Source organism: Ictalurus punctatus, chromosome 14, assembly GCF_001660625.3.
Source record: "Ictalurus punctatus breed USDA103 chromosome 14, Coco_2.0, whole genome shotgun sequence".
Taxonomy (NCBI): Eukaryota; Metazoa; Chordata; class Actinopteri; order Siluriformes; family Ictaluridae; genus Ictalurus; species Ictalurus punctatus.
The window spans coordinates 16401852-16421464 of record NC_030429.2 but is presented as its reverse complement, the minus strand read 5'-3'; the positions used below and the strand labels follow the sequence as shown (position 1 = coordinate 16421464).

At 38.3% G+C, this 19613-nt stretch overlaps 1 protein-coding gene across 2 annotated transcripts in view; it reads right to left on the bottom strand.

The window, feature by feature from the left end:
• tln2b (talin 2b) overlaps positions 1–16970 on the bottom strand; it is a 128226-nt gene extending 111256 nt beyond the window's left edge. For both annotated transcript variants that reach the window (XM_053685627.1, XM_053685626.1), the window contains exon 1: positions 16807–16970. The gene's annotated coding sequence lies outside the window, so the exon portion shown is untranslated. The remainder of the gene's footprint in view (positions 1–16806) is intronic.
• Positions 16971–19613: the final 2643 nt, after the last annotated feature.

Here is a 19613-nt window from a genome sequence, read left to right as displayed (position 1 = left end):
TTTTGCCCAGTGTCTTTCTGATAGTGGAGTCATGAACAGTGACCTTTACTGACGCAGGAGAGGCCTATAGGTCCTTTGATGCTGACCTTGGCTCTTTTGGGACTTCCTGGAGGAGTAGTTCCTGTGTTCTTAGAGGAATTTTGAAAGGTCGGCCACTTCTGGGAAGGTTCACTACTGTGCAGAGTTTTTCCATTTGGATATAATGGTTCTCACTGTGGTTCTTTGGAGCCCCAGAGCCTTTGAAATAGCTTTGTAATCCTTCCCAGACTGAAGATGAATTTCTTTCAATTTTGGCACAGTGTGTTACTGGGTAAGACCATTTAACCAACTTCATGCCGTTGAAGACATTTTATTTAAGTGTTGATTTGATTGAACAGGGTTTGCAGTAATCAGGCCTGGTTGCGTCCGGTCCAACTGAACCCCATTATGAATGCAGTTTCATAGATTTGGGGAATTAGTGTGGGGGCAAATACATTTTCACACAGGCCCAGTTGGTATTGGATAATGTTTTTGCTTCAATAAATAACTATCATTTAAAAACTGTATTTTGCGTTTATTCAGGTTGCCTTTGTTTTATCTTAGATTTTGTTTTAATTCTGAAACAATTTAGTATGAGATTTAAATAAAAAGAAGAAAATCAGGATGGGGCAAATACATACATTTTCACAGCACTGTACGTTCTACCCTACGTCCACACGTGCAAGCGACACACTGCTTGTTTATCTCTAGTGGATGCAACATACCTACAAATGTTGCTTGTGGGTGTACACTGTCCAGCCTTTTATTTGTTTTTTTTTGTTTTGTTTTTTAATTCTGATGAGACATGGAAGTAGCTATATAGCCTAGCTTCTAAAGTGAACTAGTTAAAGGGTCATGAAACCTCCCTCTTTCAGCTCAAGTCTACCTCTCAATGTTTTGAAAAATCCAACTTAAATGGGCATGGATGGCTGTGTGAAGAAGGGAAGGGGAGTGGGCGTGGCAGGGAAAGGCAGGGGAGGAAGAAGTGGGTGAGCCTTCAGAACACTCACAATAAAGATGGATAGTGACAAAAATTTTGCAGTGCCAGCAGTACGCAGGGCTCTGATAATGTAGAGGACTTCTCTCCTCCTGAATCCGCAGAGCTAAATGGAGACACAATAGATTGTGGTGCAAGTCCTCTGCCCTATCTACAGTGGGAGAAATAAGTATTGAACGTGTCAATTTTTTTTCAGTAAATATATTTCCAATGAGGCTATTCACATGAAATTTTCACCAGATATCAGTATTAACTCAAGAAATCTGGAAATATAAAGAATTCACAACATTAAAGTCCATAAATGAAGTTATGTGTAATAAAGAGGAATGACACAGGGGGGAGAAAAAAAAAAAAATAAATAAAAGTATTGAACACGCTAACTGAAATGTATTTAATACTTGGTGGAGAAGCCTTTGTTTGTAATGACAGCCTCAAGACACTTCCTGTATGAAGAAATTAATGGGCCGCAGTATTCAGGTGTGATTTTGGTCCATTCTTCTAAATATATTGTCTTTACATCTTGTTCAATTGGATTCGAGTCAGGTGATTGACTGGGCCATTCTATGAATCTTTTTCTCTGAAACCAATTGAGAGTTTCCTTTGCTGTATGCTTTGGATCGTTGTCCAGCTGGAAGGTCCACCTAGGTCTCATCTTAATCATCCTGGTGGATGGCAGCAGATTCTACTCAAGAATCTCCTGGTAAAGGGCTCTATACATTGTTCCTTCAATTATATGAAGTCTGCCAGTACCATGTGATGAAAAACAGCCCCACACCATGATGCTTCCACCTCCAAACTTCACTATTGGTATAGTATTTTTAGGGTTATGTGCAGTGCAATTTCTTCTCCAAACATGGTGTGTACTATGATAGCCAGAAAGTTACATTTTGCTCTCATCTGAGCAGACTACACTCTCTCCCAGTATTTCATAGACTTGTCCAAATGAGTTGTAGCAAACTTTAAACAAGCTTCGACATGCCTTTTCTTTAGTGATGGAGTCTTACAGGGTGAACGTGAGCAGTGGAGTGCATTGCCTATTGTTTTCTCTGTGACGATGGCATCTGCTGCCTCCAAGTGTTTCTGGAGCTCTTTCCGAGTGGTCCTTGGCTCTTGGGCTACTCTTCTGACTATTCTTCTCCCTGGTCAGAAATCTTGCGAGGAGCTCCTGTGCGTGGCCAGTTGATGACGGAGTGATGTTGCTTCCACTTGTGGATAATGGCCCCAATGGTGCTTACTGGAGGATTCAGAAGTTTTGAAACACGTCTGTATCAGATTCCATCAATATGTTTTGCAACAATAAGGTTGCAAAGGTCCTGACAGAGCACTTTGCCTTCACCTATCATGAGATGTTTCTTGTGGGACACCTTGGTAACGAAAAACCTTTTTATAGACCATCAATTTACTAACCCAGCTGAGATTAATTTGCACAGATAGGGGCTATAATTACTTACTGATTTCAGCTGGTTCCTTGCCTTGGAAAACTGATTTTTCTTAGCGTGTTCAATACTTTTTTCCCCCCCAGTATCAATCCTCTTTATTACACATAACTTTATTTATGGACTTTATTGTCGTGAATTCTTTATATTTCCGGATTTCTTGAGTTAATACTGATGTTTGGTGAAAATTTCATGTGAATAGCCTCATTGGAAATATTTTAAGTGAAAAGAAATGTTGACATGTTCAATACTTATTTTCCCCACTGTATATTTTAACGTACTTACATTATTCCATCTATTAAGTCAAGGATCATTAACTGTTTCATAGCATACAATAGAATTCTTTTGAACCACAAAATGAGCTGATGTAAGATTTGAATTAATATATTTGTGCTAAACCTGTGCTATGTATTTAACTCACTTTTTCTCTTTTCTCACTCATGCTCACTTCTCTTTCTGCTGGTTGTGTCCCTCCCATAAATTCATATGGTGTGTACTATCATAGCCCCCTGGGGATGCTGACAGTGTATCTAAGAGCAGAAGTGCAGAGAGGGAAAGACAGAGGTTGCTGTAGGCATTGCTGGGTCAGCATCATACAACCAAATGCTTCAGCACCACAGCTTACTTAGGACAGGAGGGATGTAGACACTCGGCACACTGACAAGGACATTATCTTGCCATGTGATGGCTTAACAAAACAAGCAGAATAATGGTATCATTTTCAGAGTGCACACTGGAGACTAGAGTTGTATCTACTGTTAGCTTTATAATGGCACTCACGATTCAGGCTGATGTATAATTTTTGTCTTAGTTGCTGCCTATTGCCCATTTCCCACAGAGTATCTCTATTATTCTGCGAGATGAATGAAACTGCCACTATTGCCATCCTATTACAATGCTGGCTAAAAACCATCATTAGAAAAGTAATGTTTTGCAAGCAAAAGAGATAGAAAGCTTCTTGGCATCAAAATCCCTTTCTTGTGCTGTTTATGCCTTTTCTCTTGGCCAGTTTGGCTCAGCTGCACACTGAGCAATCTCTTAAGTAGTACTGCCATTAACCCCATACTCCAAAGAACCAGACTGCCAACAATGGCTACACCAAGCCTCTGCCTCTGCATCAGCTTCTGCCTCAGTGCTGGCCTGATGAGTCACAGGGAGAACCTTATAAGTCTGACGCTAAGAGGGTCCCCATGCTAATTCTCTTAATGGGCTTTCAGACTCACTGGGACGGTGCCAAGAGTACAGTTAACACTCATTCTGAAAGCTGTTTCAAAGGCCAAAACCAAATAAACACATGGACTCTCCACATGATATTAATAAATCCAGCTGAAATGAGAAAAGAAATGCCAGTATTAACCATAAGATTTATGCGGTCACTTTTAATCCACATATTTCAAAAGATACAAAATTAATGTCAATTTTGATTTCACTTAACTAAACCTATAGAAGGTACTGATACATGATGCATCCAACCTATTTAAAGCGAACATTCTTCCAAGTAGAACCCCTTTAGAAAGCTAGAACCATTAACCATTCCAATAACCTCTGTATGAACAACAAATAATTGCATCACAGCTTCAATGTCTGGAGTAAACTGGAAGGAAACAAACAAGACTAGTATGTACAAAAAGAAAATAACTGCAAAATTTTCTGGTTGCATAGTTTAAAAAGTCAACTTTGTTACAAGCCAGTGCGGCTTGCCAATCACATAAAAAAAATCCACTGGGTGCACTTTAAGGTGACTTAATAAGATCCACATGAACCGGCTCCTAAATCAGGTCACTTTTAATAAGCCCTTAAATCAAAGTTCAAGTAAGCCATTGCACAAAGAAAGCCACACTTAACAAGTTTCCTGTACACTCTACAATGAGCTTAACATCCAGCAGTGAGGAACAAGGCTGTGGGCTTTGGGGTGTGGAGTAAAAGCACTTTTTCACTCCATGATCTTGACTTCATTGAGAACCAATGGTATGCCCTGATTCACATCAGGAATAGTGCTGCCGGTACTGGGTACCTGTGGATTTGAGACACCAACCAGAAATTTGACAACCGAAATATTTTCAAATACTATTTCTACTGCAGCTGAATAAAAGTACAAAGGCAACTCGTGTTGTATCCCTAAAATGTTATGTCACAAAACTGCTGACCAAAAAGTTGGTGTCTCAATATATAGGTTTATTAAATCATGTGACCATTCCTAATTGTTTTTACATTGGTGGACAGAATCCATGATGGCTACTTAGCTTGGAATGAAGGACACAACAGATACATTTTAGCATCTTGTTGCTAAGTAGCCTTAGCATTAACTAGCTAAAATTATTCAGCTTGGTTACCTAGCTGATTTACCACATCATCTTTAGTTGGGAAACATTAATTTACATTTATTTTTGAAATATCTCAAGTCAGAGGCAGTGTTTGTGAAATTTGTGCCATTTACACATTGAATCGAGAGCTTCTGGAGTATTTGGTTCTGTATGTAGCGGTGTATAGCGGGAACATAGCAATAGTAAACAAAACAAAACAAAAAAAAGCAAGGCTTTTCCACTGGGTGAATTTCACTCACATTTTGGTCTGATTGCTGCTTTATCTGAGAAAACACAAATTATTTTCAGGTGTTTTCCAGATCACCTTAGCAAGGGGTCAAAAATCAAACGCTACAGCTAAACTGAAGCTAATTCCACCTCTGCCACCAACTAGCTACATCAACTCAATTCTAAAACATGAAAATACTTCATTAATTTGGTCCCCATTCATTATGCTGACGGTTCAGTTTATTCTGCTGGTTCCATGACACCTTTCAGAAGAGGAAGCAGATCCACAGTTTACTGGTCAAAATCCTCCTTTTTCTTTTTTCTTGTACGGTTTTGTTTTCCATTTGTTTATTGCTGTTATTTAAGCATCCACAGAAGCACATGCCTGCATACAGATTTAATTTTAATTCTATATTATAAAATAATCCATACCATTATCCAAATCTCATGACAATATTCTAATCTATTAGTGTTTGATTACAGTGTATTTAATTACAGTTTAATTTTTTTTTTACTTTTAGTTTAATTTGTAAAAAAAAAAAAAAAAAAAAAAAAAAGGAGCAATATCATTAATTATAACAATTATAAATGTCCCAATGTGAATCATAATAGGTCAGGATTAGGCTTTGTGCTCAATACAGGATTGCAAGGCAGAGCACACACACATCAGTCTTCCACTAATCAGCACATGAAGAGGGAAGAAGAATGGCCAGATGGACCTCCGATTCAGTGATTCAATTCTGTGGTTTCTTTCACTCACTTCATTGCCTCTTAGCATTTATTCACACAGCGTTAGCACTAGCTTTCAGGAGCTCGATTACAAAATGCTGCCCTTTTCAAGTCTGCTTGAGAGCACACAAGACGGTATCTCATAATCTTTAGCATAAAATCAATGATCCCCAGTGGCGAAAAGATAGGAGATCTAGATTTCCCAAGGAACTTGTGCCTTTGTTTTTTGTTTTTTTTAAATATGTAAATACAGTGCCTGTCCCCATTCTAAATGAATCCTTTCTAAGGAGGTAATTAACACCACCACCCTACATTCTGATACTCTGGCCCCTACACTAAGGTCTGAGGATGAACCCTAGCTTGGCCTTGTGCTCTATGCCCGGACTAATTGATGTGGTTACGTGACAGTAGAAAGACCAGAGGCAAGTGTTTGAATTAACGTTACTTAGCAACTGAAAAGCCAGGGTATTATGTAACAGCAACAACCAAACAAGTTAAGTAGTAATTGCAAAAAATCCATAGAACCAACCATTTTCCCCATTTTTAGTGTTATACCACAACACTTTATCTTGATTAAATTTCAATAACACCACTTATAATGGTTCTTGAAAGTTTGTGAACTCATTATATTATATTTATCAGATTTTCACACAAGTCTTAAAAATCCCAATAAAACAAACAAGACAAAATTATAATACTTGGTCATTTATTTATTGTTTTTATTATTGTCATTTATTGAAAATGATCCAATATTGCATATCAGTGAGTGCCAAAAGTATGGGAATCTCTAGGATTAGTAGTTAATTTGAAGATTAAACTAGAGTCAGGTGTTTTCAATAAATGGGATGACAATCAGGTGTAGGTGCGTGCCCTGTTTTATTTAAAGAACAGGGATCTATCAAAGTCTGATATAAAAATAATTTTTTGGTTTGCGGTGTGTTAAAGCACTGCATTGCAGCACAAGATCATTATCCCATCTATGAAACATGGTAGTGTCATGGTTTGGTCCGGTTTTGCTGCATCTGAGCCAGGACGGCTTGCCATCGTTGATGAACAAATGAATTCAGAATTATACCAGTGAATTCTAAAAGAAATCCATGAACTGAATCTCAAGAGAAAGTGGGTCATGCAACAAGACAACGATCCTAAACACACAAGTCGTTCTACTAAAGAATGGTTATAAAGAAGTAGAAATCTTTGGAATGGCCAAGTCAAAGTCCTGACTGTAATTCAATAGAAATGTTGTGGAAGAACCTGAAGCAAGCAGTTCATGTGAGGAAACCCACCAACATCCCAGAGTTGAAGCTGTTCTGTACTGAGGAATGGACTAAAGTTCTTCCAAGCCGATGTGCAGGACTGATCAACAGTTACCGGTAACGTTTATTTGCAGTTGATGCTGCACAAGGGGGTCACATCAGATACTGAATGCAAAAAGGTTCACATACTTTTGCCCCTCACAGATATATAATATTGGATCAATAACAAATAAATGACTAAAAATGATATTTTTGTCTTGTTTGTATAATTGGTTCTCTTCGTTCACTTTTATGAAAATCTGAAGATGCTTTAAGTCATATTTAATCAGATATATAAATTCTAAAGGGTTCACAAATTTTCAAGCACTACTGTAACTTTAGGGCATAGGTTCTCACCACTGGTCCTGGAGTATATCCTGTCCTGCATATTTTTGACTATTTCCTGTGCTAACACACTAACTTCAATTCAAGAACATATAGTGCTTTTAACAATAAACATTGTCACGAAGCAGCTTTACAGAAATATATCAATTCCAAGAGTCATTGCAGAATCTTTCTCCTGCACATAAGCATCACGGTCATCATCCTCACATCCTTTGTCTTGTTTGTTGTTATCATCATGAACATGATTACAATCACCATCAGCTGCAGAGACCACTGTATGATTACCATCAAGCTGTCTCATCACCATCACTACCACATTCGTAATAATCTCTCCCCAGCTATGCTGCATAAACAGTGGTCGACTTCATTCTTACAGCTGTATGCTGTAAAAAGTCCTCCATAGTGAGGCAAACAATGACTCCCATGATGGAACTTTCACCAACACCCAGAAGCCCCAAAACTGTAGCCCAGGAACAGTTTATAACAAAACCAAAGACATACAGTACATGGACCCTAATCATCAGTAATGTGCTGCCTGACCTCTTCAGAACACTGTTGCTCTTCCTTTTATTATGCTCACTCCTGAGCCGAAAGTTCCTCGGAAAAGCCTGGTCTTTGTGGGAGGACAGGAAATGAGAAGAGTACTGGAAAATGTGGACGAGGCGTGAATAATTTCAACAATGAGACCCTCACTGTGAATCCCCACCCCCACCCTAGAGATCCAGGGAACAAGCGATATTACTGTTCAGAGAAATCCACCTCTTTTCCTGAAACATGCTTAGCTCATCTGGAAGTGTGCTGGGTGGAGATGAGTGGAGGTGTGCTCTTTTCTAATGTTTCTAGTCAAAAATCATCTCACTCTCTCCCTTTCTCACTCTCTCACTCACACACACACCTAATTTTTACATTGTAGGTCTTCAGGGAAACAAATGTGTCACTAATGTGTCCCATACCCAAGATCTTTAAACGAAGGTCCAGAGAGGAAACCTTTCATTAAGGGCACTCAAGTGAAGAGGTCTTATGAACTCCAATGTATTCAATGAAACAGCAGCATCAGAGGCGAAAGACAGCATGGTGCCTTCCTTCACTTTGCCTGCTGGCCTATAAAAACCCTCTGGTTTGCACGTCAAATGAAAGCTTTAGGCATAGATCATCATAACTGTTCTTAGAGGTCTTTACAATTGGGTACCAATGCTTGGAAAGCTTTTATATAAATTCTAATGTCTCATAAAGCTACATAACAACAAGAATATAATATAAATCAACTTCTTTTATTATTTTTTTATTCTAAATGAGGCAGCACTAGATTACAAAGCACATTCATAGTTCATAGAATGTGACACCAAAGTCTGTACTACATAGTGTTATCAGGGGGTCATGATCAAACCATGCAGAAGTGAATACTACTAGAGAATTCACTTTCTTATGGCAGTTATGTAGTCATTCTAATAGTGACAAAGTTTAGGATATAAAACAAGAGAAGCTGATCTCAGGGAAAAAAGGAGGAAATTCCAGCCCTGGCATGGGCATACTGTACTCGTCAGGCCTGGCCTGCCACCAGAAAGACAGCACAAAAGACCCAAGCAGACTTCTGGTGTACTGGGCGTGTGGCAGTTCAGCAATTTGGCAAAAACACCCACACAACTGCACATTAACAAACACTTCAGCACAAGCATGCTCCTCTCTCTCTCTCTCTCTCTCTCTCTCTCTCTCTCTCTCTCTCTCTCTCTCTGATGACTCTAGAGCAGTACAGATGGTACTCATTTATCAACAATGCAAAGAAAAGGTTCTAAATTGTTTCTTATGCATCAAAATTTGAATTCACATAACACAATTAAATTGGTAATCAAATGTATGTGTATGGAACCTACACAGTGCAAGTAATGAAGCTTAATAAATACCAATTGTTCATAGCCACCTTGCACATTACTTCTTATTTTAAAAGACACACCCACTACTGACAATATATGGTGTATAGGAATCGCTTCAGATGGTTCTGATAAAACTATGACATTTAGTTAGTGCCACCAAAAAATGTGCAAGAAACACTATTATTTTTTTCATATTGACCAGTAAAGTGGGGAGAGATTAAACTGTGCTATTTAATATTTTTTTAATCTGTTTGTCCTTTTGGTGACATTTTGTGTTGAACATCAGCAAATGCATGTCGTAAGTCAGCTACACATTCACAAAATGGAAACCATTTGGATTTCTAGAACTAAATTCATTTTCAAATGGCACTTCAACTGCAGCAATACTGAACTCATACTACTCCTTAAAGTTGAATTATCCAGCAAAGCCAAAACCATGTTGAAAGCACCTTGTCTTTAATGGGTATTGCATTGGTGTATCTCATTTACCTCACCAAGTATGTTCTTCCAATTGGTGGCAAAAATGTATTTCATTTTATTGGTTTCAGGGGCGTGAATCTGCATAAACCACTTGGTGTTGAAAGCTATGTAATCTGACTGGTCCCTTAAAATAAATAAACAAATAATAATAATAATAAAAAAAACCCTCTTCAAATGGCCCAACATCCCCCGGTGAAGCAGGAACTTTCATCTTATTCTTTAACATACTGTCTCTGTTAATACAAAGTATCCACGAACATGTTTGTATTCAGCATGTGTTATATTTAATTGAAAAATAACCAATGGATTCCACAGACAAATCACATTATTAGCAGTTCAGCGCCATGATAAACAAAAAAAGCACAAATACGGATAATTTTTCCTAGGTTTGTGCATATATTGACCATGTGTACACATAGCACCAAACATTTATTATAATTTTTTTTAAATCCATACTTTGCACTGAAGGTACACACATCTGTGAATATGTACCATTAATAATCGAGGGCCCAGGCCTGTTATTTTTGGGGCATGGAAGAAGTACAGCAATAGGAAAATTACTTTCTCAGTGGATTATAGTAGGAAAATGAACATCTTTCTGGCTAATACATGATAAGTTATCATTCACAGCCATTTAAAGGCTACAATTGTGTTTGAAAAGGAAATGGTCAGTCTTTATAATGGATGAACTGCAGGAGTATCACCTTCCTCCTCCAGAATGACTGGACATAATGTCTCTTAGTTTCTCATTCATCATAACTGTACATTTTTGCTTAAAAGAATACAGAAAAAAAACATGTAATGTTCCATTGTGAGAGAACATTAGTCACATAATGCATAGCTGATCTTATGTAAGAAAAAAAAAAAAAAAAAAAAAGTGTAAAAGATGTCTGATGTGGTTCATGTAACATTTCACTGAAGACAAGAATGCACCTAGCCAAGTGTGTTAAGACTCCAACCAGTGCACTGTATTTCAAAAGGTCAATTAAAATAATCAATCAATCAATAATAACTAATAGTCTGGATGAAACTGCATACAAGAGTAAATTAATTGAATTCAGTTAATCAAATGAAATCATGCTATGAATAATGCAGTAAACAACCTTTGTATTTCCCTCTACAGTACAATGCTCAGCTATGCAGTCTCCCTAGTAGCACCAAGTGTTGATTATTATCAGGAGGTTATGGGTTTGAATCCTGACAAATCCATAGCCACCTCCAGCAGCTTGGAGACCAAGAAGGCACCATTTCCTCTGCTCATTGTGTAGGAAGGATGAGATCACTCTTGCACCAGTCAACGAGAAGAAAGCTATCTAATTTTGGCAAGAATAAAGCAGTATTAAAAAAAAATACAAAAATAAAAACAAAGCTCTCCTCCAAGTGTGTACAGCCATCCTGTGGATGTCAATGCAAAACAGTTTGCAAAGATGCAGCGACTTCACATATCTTGAGAGAGATTTTGAAAAAAGGCACAGTGAATTCAGGCATTTCTGGCCACAACAATTACAAAAAAAACTCAGCAAAATCCTGTACGTACTGTTATGATAGCACAAATGTATATAAAAAAAAAAAAAATGAAGGCTTTACTGAATAATTCAGCCGAGTCAATATCCAACACTGTTACGTTGACCACACTGAATAAATAACACTGAACGACAATGTAGCTATCTACACTGGTATTATTTATTCCATTCCATTTATTGAATCCAAACCATCTATAGGATTAGCCACACTGAAATTTACCATTAAAAAATTATAATAATCACAGCAGATGGTGACAGACCCAGTACATAATATGAAAATGAAAGATATACTATAATATAACGACAAATATAATCGGTCAAATCTCTTTTACAGTACATGTACTATGTAATGTTCTCACATAAGACTTCCTGTATGATCATGTCATATATCACCCAAAAAAAATAAAACCCAAAAGAAATATTCCACACCAGGAAAAAATTAGTGTTTCTACTACTGCCTTTACTCTTCTACAACTCTATACTGTAATGTTTTATAATCACGTTATCCAGTGTACCCCAGAAGAGGATGGGACACAGTTTGACTCTGGGTCCTCTCAAAGTTTCTTCCTCATGTTGTCTTGGAGTTTTTTCTTGTCACCGTCACCTCTGCATTGAATATTAGGGAACCAAGTCTACCCACTGTGTTCCTGTAAAGCTGCTTTGTGACAGTCTTTTAAAAGCGCTATACAAATAAAATTGGACTGAACTGAATATAGCATATGTTCCTGCCCAAGCTGATTCTGAGGATGCCACTAGTTGGTTTCATGAATTAGCTAGCTACCATAATCTGTTTGGTAATAAACTAGCATATTTTAGTAAAAGAAAAATGGGTACGTGGTTACATTTGGAATTTTGGCCATCCCCATGATCTGTGTTTGGAACTACAGGACACAGCAATGAAGACAATTCTGACAGCGGACTAGATGAGGTAAACTGATTGTGTTGAGTGATTGACATTGCTAGTGTGTTTACCATACTCTGCAGCTGTAAGATTTTCTTTTGAAACTGTAAATATATCTTGTATGCCAGAGCATGCAGTTATAGTCTTGTAAATGAAGGCATGAGGGAAATGCTTTCACGGAGTCTGTAAAAAAGAATGCCTTTCACATTCCAATCATTCAATGTTTAGTGGACCACCTTGCGTGAACATAACTTCCAATATCCAAACAGTTAATGACGCTCTACAATTCAAATTCATTTTAATAATAGCCTATTTAACTACACGTTTGCGATCAAACAAAATCAATGGACCAGTCATTTGCCGAGCCTGGTTTTAATTACTCCCACAATAAGACCGCATTTGGGGTGGGGACTTACGATAAGGGGTATCATGAGATCATGTACAGTTACCTAATCATATCACTTAATCCCAGTGTTATCAAGGCTCCGAGAAGATTGGGATTTTATGAAGATGTTTTGCTGAGCTTGAGTGTCCAGTAAGAGTACAGTACATTACCCATATGTTGGTTTTTGACTTTCAGTAAAACATACTCCAAACTGTACATAAAAAACTGAAAACAAGAAGAACTTGTCACATACCATTCTACCTACAAATATTAGCTGACCTGATTTATTATAATTTTCTTTCATTTTCCAACGTGAACCGTTCCTTCATATAGCCACATTTTTGCAGCTGCCATGTTAGTCATGGAGCATTGTAATACAAGTACAAATGCATAAAGCGCATTTGTCAAAGTAAGATTTCAGAAAAATGTCATTCAGACATTGACACAGTGATGGTGATTCGTCTTCTATTTACCAGATTGTTAAAAGGATTTTGATATGAATATATTTTAAAACATTAAAAACGGCTGTAATTCCTAAACGGTTAACACAATATTTTTTGTTAAATTAAATTAGAATTAAATCTGCACTTCAATCACACCTTCATTTAAAATCTATTGTGGTGGTGTTCAGAGGCAAAATTATGAAAATTCTGTCCAAATACAGACTGTATGTATGCATGCATGCATGTATATTTATTTATTCAGATTGATCTCAATCCATCCATTTCCTGTACTGATTATCCTACACAGGCTCATGGGAGCACAATCGCACACAAACTCTCATACCCATTCCCACATTATGGACAATTTGGGAATTCCAATCAGCCTACAACACATGTCTTTTCACTGGGTAGAGGAAACCAGAGTACCAGGAGGAAACCCCCTAAGTACGGGAAGAACAGGCAAACTCCATGCACACACAGGAGGCGGAGTTTCGAATTGAATCCCCAACCCCAGAGGCGCAAGGCAAAAGTGCTAACCACCAAGCTCCTGATCTCAATCCATTTAGTTTATTTTGATAAGGTTTTTCTCTGACTGAGCCATCAGTAGGGCCATTAATGGACTTTTAGATAGCATTTAAAAATGTACAAGATTTAAAAAAAAACAACAAAAAAAAACAATCTACAGTAAGACAAAAAAAAAAAAAAAAAAAAAAAAAAAAAAAACAATCTTTGAGAGATCTTACATCACTGACCTGTAAGCACTCAAGTTCACAAGAATAAACCAATAATCTATGCAATCAGGCATGACTTCATCAGGCTTTGGACAGCTATCAGAGCTCTGGTTTATCCAGAGCCATATGCTGGTGGAGAACCTCATGATCTCATGCATCAGCGAGAGTGAAAGAGTAACACCGTGCTGTGTGGACCCTGAGCCAACAATGATATCTTCCTCAGCAGTGGAAAGGCTTTAAAATACTAAATCCATCTTGATGAGTGTTCTTTTAAAATAGAGCATGAATGCAAACCTGAAGCTATCATTACTTTTTGTATTGGCAGTACAGTATGGGGAGCAAATGCTCATGTTATCCTCTCTGTTCTTGTTTGGTGCACGATGTCACTGGAATTATCAGATTTTATCAGCACTTCTATAAAGCCAAGAGCCATATCCCAGCTTGAGACACTTACTATGCAGAGAACTAATTATATCCATGTATAAGGAAGAGAGAGCAGGTGTTAGCAAAAGCTGCAAGACTATGAGCAAGGGAAAGTGGCTGGTGATAACTTACATGTAGTCTGCGAGAACCTTCAAATGTTTGTACAAATCATTAAGGTTTCCCTCTTTTGGTCAGAGTCTGAGTGTGTCCACATTGCTAGTCTCCCTCTATAAACGTTAAACATTAATGGAGTTTTATGTCAACCACAACCTCATACCACAGCATGCCTAAGAAAGAGTCAGTTTTTTTTTTATTAGTATTACAGTATATATTGTCTTGGGGGGGGAAAAAATAAACTAAAAAAAAAAAAAACCTAGAGAAACACTCACACTATCCCAATTATACTCCTCAATCATGACTCTCTTCACTTCCACAAATTCATATTCCTCACATATCAATCAGCCTGTAACACAATGAGCCAGGCACACAGTACACCAAGCCTATCCTTAATCTTTTTCAGGAGTGGAAAAAGGGAACAGCATTCAGATCACAGGCTTGACCTCATAACTGCCAGAAAGCCCACTGCACAGCAGTATTAAACATCCGTCTCTTCCTGTCATACAGCATGACTGGCTTCCCACCCACTGCCTACATTACCCACTACACACCACACAGTACTGATATTCAGGGTGTTGGAATAAAAAGCAGCAGCACGATCTCCAGGGTTAGATTATAATACAGTTTTATAGTAAAATCTACCCATTTTAAAATGTACATTGTGGATAGTAATTTCCATCAGAGTTTCCACTGTGACACTGCTGTAATAAATGCATTAAATCTGCTTAGTGGTAAGAAAATACCGAGTGCACTAAAAGAATGAGTACACAAGAACAAGACAACAGGAATTTCTAACGAGGCCATTGTGCGAGTTAGATTTTCTAGAAAAAAAATAAAATAAAATCACTGATCTGAATGCCCCCCCGGCCACTTTCAACGCAATACCATTTCTGCCAACACCCAGTATGGATCCGATCTAAATAAAATAAAGAACAGGTTCCTGACCCTGCTCCTGGTATACCCCAAGCCCTGTATATTTACAATTGTATAAAACACTTCTCAGCGTGGGACCAAACAGGATCAAAAAGCAAACAACGTCCACACAAGGTCATCTCTCGAAATGTTTCAACATACAGACCATGGATGTCCGATCTTATCGGTGCTTGGTCGAAACGAAAACCTGCAGCCACAGACCCTTTGCAAATAAGACTGGACACCACTGATATAAATCGATTACTCAGACAGTTAGGCCTAGTCCTGAATTCAGACATGCTAAGACCAAGGTGACTGTGACTCGCCGTTCAGAGGGGCGTGGCGCTTTTTCAGCTCCATCAACATCAGGGATCATGCAAGAACTGCACCTCTTCTTCAAGGACAACTTGATAGAAACTAGTTTCTTATTGAGATTACTTAAGGTGACCAGGTTTTGCCAGGATGGGTGATTAATGGAATAGACAAGTAGGTAGGGTTTTCTCTTCTTCTCAGCAGACAGACAGTGTATGGTCATATGTGCATATCCTGCATGAGAGGAGCACCAGTGAGTGAGTGTGTCATCCGATATTGCAGTGAAGCAGCTGGAGAGTCATGGAGAGAAACACAGGCTGAATTCGGTTTAGAATCACATCAGATTTGGTTATGATTGAAAAGCACCGTTGAGGAATTAATGCTAGGCTCTTTTATTTTATTTATTTTTTGGACAAAATATCCATCCAGAATGAATGGCAGCCCATTAAAGCACCCTAGATCTCGAGTGCACAGTCGATCGACCACGAAACTCTCGATAAAATCCCAAATCGATCCGAAACAACACCAGCCTCAATAATAATAATAATAATATTAATAATAATAAAATAACGACCTCCATTTCCAACCGGTTCCTCTGCAGTTATACACAACAACACCGCGTTACCGCAGGAGCGCATATCCGGCCAGGGGTTTCAGAGTTTTCGCCAGTGGCCTCGATAGATAAGGCTTGGAAATGGAGCGGTGTACATCGACTGGATACAAGGAGATAGTGTTAATATGGCGGCGTCAAATTTCGCCCTTTAGCGTTGACCCCCATCGACCGGGAGAAACGCCATGAAGTCGTTGAAAACGAGTTGTTCCCGACATCAACACGCCGTGTAACACAGCACGAACCGGGCCAGTGTTACAGGCAGAGGGTGTGAGAGCGTGGTGCTGCTGCTCGGTATGGATGTTGACTTCTCTTTGATCACATCAAGCTCAGAAATTTTGACTGACGAACACACACACACACACACACACACACACACACACACACACACACACACACACACACGGTTCAATCAGAAATCACAACTGCATAAACAGACCCGCGCTGTTCAGCGTGCACAAAATGCCAAATAAGGGCCACTTCCATCTTGTGCGCACGTCCAGTTTTAGAGATCCGACACACACACACACAGTTACCCGAGCCAGAAGTAATGAACCACAGTTCACATTTAGAAACACGCTTGCTGAGATCAGACGCCCATTCATACTCCACCATCACACGCCGGATCATTCACACTGCGCTTTATTCCACACGCCAGCATTGCATTTTCATAACAAATACAAATAAAAAGAGCATTGCGTTAAAAAAAAAAGAAAGAAAGAAAATCCGCAAATGGAGAATTCGTACCTGAAATCCAGCAGCGTGGTGCATGAGAGAGGAGCTGGTGTGGAGAGGCAGCAGGCTGTGGGTTACTCCAGCCTCTGTACACTAGAGCTCCGCCCTGCTTATTAAACTCCCTCATCCAAATCAAACACTACTGATGGAAGGCGAGAGGAACATGCAATCCATCACCACCCCAATCACATCTCCTTCACCGCCATCCTCACTTTGTGCACTTTATTTATACGTGTGGATTTCATTAAAGTGGGTTTAAGAGAAGAGTGCACACCCTTCTTTCTCTCTTAAAGGTGTATGAAGTGTGCATTTGCTTCTTAGATTGTACCAGTTGTGTGTCTTTCTCCTGGGGAAATGTAATGTTAACTTTACTGACCTTGCCTTACACAGTTTTAAAATGTCCTTTTTGAGATTTGAAGCTTAAGGGGGAAAATATATATTTGGACCATGTTAGAATATTCTAAGATAATATATTATATATCATTTTGTTGCTATTTAACAACAAATTAATATTAAGACTCCAACTGTTTTAATATCACGTACATATTTATTTATTTATTGGGAATCTATGAGATTTTTAAAAATGATTTTCCTGTGCCTATACTAGATTTTTTTTTTTTTTTTTTTTTTTTTAACCACATTTTTTGGTTCATTAAAGTTGCAGTACGATTCAAGCTGACATTCAAGTATTACTTCTTGTTTTAGATTTTTTGAGGTATTATTTATTTCCTTCCATTCAGTTGAAATGATCAAACAGTTAGGATTAAAACTATACTAACTAAAACTACTAACTGTATAATGCAGACCCTTGGATATCTTTCACAGACTATTGGGGGTCACCAGTGCCTACTTTGTACATCATTATAGAATCTATATTTCTCACACTAGGGGTGGGTGATATGACAAAAACTATCTTATCACAATATTTCAAACTCTCTGATACACAAGATGTATCACAATAATACAGTCTAGGTTGCCTTACAAACTACCAGTAAAACAGTAGTTCTGCATTTAAAAATAAAAAAAATATAGCATGAATAATATATATTTTTTATTAACACAGAAAGGGAGGATACTTTTATTAATATTTTGTTATTAGTATTATTTTTTGACATAAAAGTAATTGTGACAGAATTTATCAATATTGTCACACAAACCTACCTCATGCACTTCAGTTTTGTTGATTATAAATTCTTGTTGACCATAATGTTGACCAGCACAATCTCAGCCTGACTCTGACTCAGAGCTGTATTTGAAGTTAAAGCCATCCTTCCCCCCCACACTGCGGATCCATCTCATGATAGCTTAATAACTAGCTGATCAATCGCATCATATGTTTCCACAGTGTTCAGTGCAGAGGGTCCTGAGAACTGGGATGAAAACCTAGGTCTGTACATATAGTAGTTACAGTGCCCTCCACTAATATTGGCACCCTTGGTAAATATGAGCAAGGAAGGCTGTGAAAAAATTGTCTTAATTGTTTAACCTTTTGATATTTTGTTTAAAAAAAAATCCACAAAAATACTCTGCTCTCATGGCTATCAAACAATTACAAACAAAACACAGGTTTATCAAAAAAAAAAAAAAAAAAAAAAAACTTAACTTGTTAAATACAGGTATGCAACAATTATTGGCAGAATATTCCCATTGATATTTGACATTTTTTAGTACAGCTGGGTGATTAGGGAACAGGAAATTGTTCAACCATGACTTCCTGTTTCACACAGGGGTATAAATATGAGGTAATACATAGGCCAAATTCCCTTAGTCATTCATAACAATGGGTAAGACCAAGGAACATAGCTGTGATATGCAGCAAAAGGTTGTTCAGCTTCACAAAATGGGAAGTGGCTATAAGAAAATAGCAAAAGCATTGAAAATGCTCATTTCCACCATCAGGGCAAAAATTAAGAAGTTCCAGTCAACTGGAAATGTTATGAATCAACCTGTAATTAGACGTGTGTCTATATCGTCTCAATACACTGTGAAGAGGATGGTTCGAGTGGCTAGAAAATCTCGAAGGATCACAGCTGGAGAATTGCAGAAGTTAGTTGCGTCTTGGGGTCAGAAAGTCTCCAAAACTACAATCCGAAGTCACCTACATCACCACAAGTTGTTTGGAAGGGTTTCAGGAAAAAAGCCTCTACTCTCATCCAAAAACAAACTCCAGCGTCTTCAGTTTGCCAGACACTACTGGAACTTCAAATGGGATCGGATTCAGTGGTCAGATGAAACCAAAATAGAGCTTTTTGACAATAAACACCAGGTGGTTTTAATGCACAGGTGGTTTTTAATGCACACAGAGAGGTAGCCATATGGAAAAGTACTTCATGCCCACGGTTAAATATGGTGGTGGCTCATTAATGTTTTGTGGCTGTTTTTCTGCCAGAGGACCTGGACATTTTGTTAGGATACATGACATCATGGACTCTTATCAAATATCAACAGATAAATGAAAACCTGACTGCCTCTGCCAGAAAGCTTAAAATGGGCCGTGGTTGGATCTTCCAGCAGGACAATGATCCAAAACATACATCAAAATCAACACAAAAATGGTTTACTGACCACAAAATCAAGGTCCTGCCATGACCATCCCAGTCCCCTGACTTGAAACCCATAGAAAACCTGTGAGGTGAACTGAAGAGGAGAGTCCACCAGCGTGGACCTTGAAATTTGAAGGATCTGGAGAGATTCTGTATGGACCTTAGATCCCTTGCCATGTATATTCCATCCTCATCAGGCATCATAGGAGAAGACTCAGAGCAGTTATCTTTGCACAGGGAGGTAGCACAAAGTATTGACTAAAAGGGTGAAAATAA